Below are 3748 nucleotides of genomic sequence, written 5' to 3'. Positions count from 1 at the left end.
AGAGCAAGGCTTCCGACAAATTCGAGAAACACCAGGAACGATAGAGAGAGAGTAACCAGATGAATGACAAGACGCGTGCAGACTTGTCATCAAATGCAAGCTGGTCATTTCGAGTATTTTTTGCAAAAGTTTTATTAAAACAGAAAATTCATTACATCTCATAAACGAAGGGGACAGATAGGACATATATTTATATGACTTTTTTTTATTCATTATTAGGCGTACAATCAACTCTCTCGAAGTGGTTCCCACAAATTACGGAACACCCTGTATAATAACGTAATAGTATAATGGCTGAACAGAGACGCGTAGAGTGAAAGCTATAATAAGAACACAAGTATTTCAGAAGAAAATCCTAAAACTAGACTTCTCATTGCTTCGTACGAAAATGACAGAGATCATTTTTTTCGGAGAACTAAAAGCATTGCATGTATCATTAACTCTTATGTACTGCAGTTGCTTCAGAAAACTCGCAACGCACGATGTTGGAAAGACGTAAGGTGACGCGATAGAAAGACGCAAACTATTTTCAAAAAAATTTCATGCTAACTACCATTTCGAGAGCAGGACGACTGCGTCATTTTCACTTGAAGTGATACTACCGTTTACTTCGCTATAATAAATTGCTAGATCGCGTAGATGATGTAAAAAAAAAAAAGAAATAGTTTCTGAGAGCAAAGAGTTAAAGATACTACGATCCAAAACGTTACGTTATACGAAAATTTCTTCTGTCGTTAACAAGTTTACAACTAGAGACCTTTTACTATTATTTCCTCACTGTACGAATAGTTTAGCCCGGCATACTACTGTATGTATACGTCGTCGTCGTTACGTTCGATTTGGACGGCGATCAAGGTGACGAGCAAAGGGCAGAAGAACGAACGTGACGTTCGATCTGCGTGTTAATCGCTCGAACGATCTACATTCACACGTACGTATGTATACCACCTAGATGTTTCGTGGCGAACGAATCGCTCGAGTCGAAGAAAAAGCCTGCAAGTCTGCAGGCCGTAATTTCGTTGTGCTTTCGTTTCGTAATGACGATCAGTATCATTAATTCACGATAGATGTTACGGTAGAGTTCATCTTCAATTTGCTCTACTGCAGGTTTGTTTCATTTAAAATCGCTATCACTGTACAGAGCGAGCCAAACATCACTCTCTGAGCCTGTAATTCTTTTATTAATTTGCGAGCAAATCTGAAAGGAATAATCGTTGTGAAGAAAAAATCGTGCTTGAAATTAAATACAATTCAATGAACGAAATGAAGAAAAAATCGTGCTTGAAATTAAATACAATTTAAAATTAGTGAAATTAGTTTTCCCTTATATATTTGATGTCTTGAAAAATATTCTTTTGACCTACCCTACTATACCATTTTGTTGTGTAGTCGATATATATTATATGTTGTATTATATATTGTGGTCAATGTGTACTTATATTCCAGTCAAACTTCCAAAAACGGAAATTTCGAAGAATTTTCTTTCGAAAGTTTCTCGAAAGTTTCTCTAAAAAAAAAAAAGAAAAAAATTTCCCTCAAGTTTCTCTAAAATTACTCTAAAGCATTTTCAAAAAGTTTCTCTAAAGTTTCTCTAAACTAACGTAGTCCTCTATAGGAAAAATGGCGGACGAGTCGCGTTGTTCGATCTTCGAGATGTTCTCGATCAGCTCGGTTGCAAGAGAGACAGAGAAAGAGAACAAGAAAATAGAAAAGAAGAAAGAAGGAAATTCGTTGGTGAATCGTACGATCGACTGGTCGATTATTGAGAAAATGTGCGCAGTAACAGACGGGGCAGCGCGGCGTAGTCGCGGCGGCGTCCGGGTGACGCCACGAAACTCTTGCCAAGGGTTAATGAACAAGATATGTCTGTTGTCCGACGATTTCAAAATGTCAGATCACCACTACGACAACCACATGCAATTGTCAAAATTGTGCTGGCAAGATTACAATCGAACGAGGCTTACGGCGACCAACGTGACACATATTAACTAAATATCAATATGGCCGATTTGTGTGTTCGCCTCTGGTACCATAACCTATAACCTATTTCGCGAGATGAAATTGATTGTCCGTTGTCTTCGCAATATTCGTTTTCAATTAACTTTTGATTAAAAAGTATTGTTCATTATTTTCATTATTTGTTATTTTTTTACTATCATCTTTTTTTATTATTATTACTACCGTTTTACTATTATTACTATTATTATTTTATTACTATTATTTTTTACTATTATTATTTTTTATTATTTGTCAAGAATATTATATAAGTAGGCACCTAAATTTGTGATATTTACTTATATATATATATTACTCTGTAATTTTAACACTAGAAACTTCAACATCAAAGTGGTCAATTAACCAATTTATAATTTTCAATAGAAATTTTATACATTTACATATATTTACACTTTACATATTTTCAGATATTTGAGCGATTTTCGAATAAAATATATCAATAATAGCTTGCGATCTTTATTGTATCATTAACTTTTTCTTGTATCTGGCACCTTTTAATTTCTTTGCTAGAAATATTATACTTTAGTCGTCGGTAATTCTAGTGTTAACTCTGTAAATCAATGGAATAATTTCCTTCGCCTCAGACATCACTGAACGCTAACAATAATGTTTATGAAAATTTCATTTTGCGACGAGATGAATAGCTCAAGATGAGTACATGAGAAGTTGGTTCTCGGTGAGGTTTTCAACTAGGAATTTTGCCTGAATTGAATAAGACGCTGACGAAGAAGAAAGGAGGAACACGAGCGATCGAGATAAGCGAGGGGATATTTTCTTGATTCGAAAAAAAAGATGAAATCAGCATTGAAGGTTCCGAGTTGAGGAACGTGATGTCGCGTGAAACAAGAGGACAAATGATCTTTACTCACTTGCGCTTGTCCGCAAATTGTGGATGGTGTTCGTTAAAAGGTAACGCACGTCATCATATGTGGATCATAATAGATTCACTTTTCACTGGCAATTTCAATAGCCAGGTCCAAAAATTTATCAGATCTATCAGCACGCAATTCGTTCCATCGTTTCCAGGGATGTCAAACAATTTTAATTACCCGATGATAAATGTAACTTCTTCTTAAACATGAGAATTTCAACGGTGGATGATTATTTAAACCAGGTGTGTCAAAATTGGTCATGTATAATTGAATAAGCATTTTATCATACCTGAATAATTATACCTTTTTACTTTAATTTAGAGTGTTTTAATAACTAATTACGGAAATTTCCAAGAGCCAAATTAGAAAAGTTTTTTGTATTTAAACATTTGCTACACCATTCTAAGTTGATGACAATATGTTGCCAGCAAACATACAAATGGGATGTATTGAGTTGCAATCAGACATACAACTCAAGGAAAAATTTATCCAAGTGTTTCTATTAGACTTTTAGAAACTACAACTGCCTAAAGAAAAATATTCAGCATTTCGCGAACATGCGTTGTTCATGATATTCTTATTGGGGAGTATGTACTTATATTTGCGAGTAAATTCTTTCTCCTATAAGAAGCACACAAAGAATAAAACGAGAACAAAAATTTCAGACGAGCATCTTGATTGCCACTATGTATCAAACCGGATATTGATGAATTGAAATGCAAAAAACAAGCTTAAAAATTTTTATATCAATTTTTTTCAATTTAAATATAATTTTCTAATCAATGCATTGTTTCACTATTGTTGAAAGTTGTTTCTAATATCCTCTAATGAATAATATAGGTCACATTGAAGTGACAAAA

The 3748-nt window shown here is 34.1% G+C and overlaps 1 protein-coding gene across 3 annotated transcripts in view; it reads right to left on the bottom strand.

The window, feature by feature from the left end:
- The window catches only part of LOC122528592 (myocyte-specific enhancer factor 2), a 39279-nt gene that overhangs the window by 32222 nt on the left and 3309 nt on the right, over positions 1–3748 (bottom strand). The gene's annotated exons all lie outside the window — the stretch shown is intronic.

The sequence above is a fragment of the Frieseomelitta varia genome, unplaced genomic scaffold (assembly GCF_011392965.1).
Source record: "Frieseomelitta varia isolate USP_RPSP 00005682 unplaced genomic scaffold, Fvar_1.2 scaffold_253, whole genome shotgun sequence".
In the NCBI taxonomy this organism is placed as follows: Eukaryota; Metazoa; Arthropoda; class Insecta; order Hymenoptera; family Apidae; genus Frieseomelitta; species Frieseomelitta varia.
This window is presented reverse-complemented; position numbering and strand designations above follow the sequence as displayed.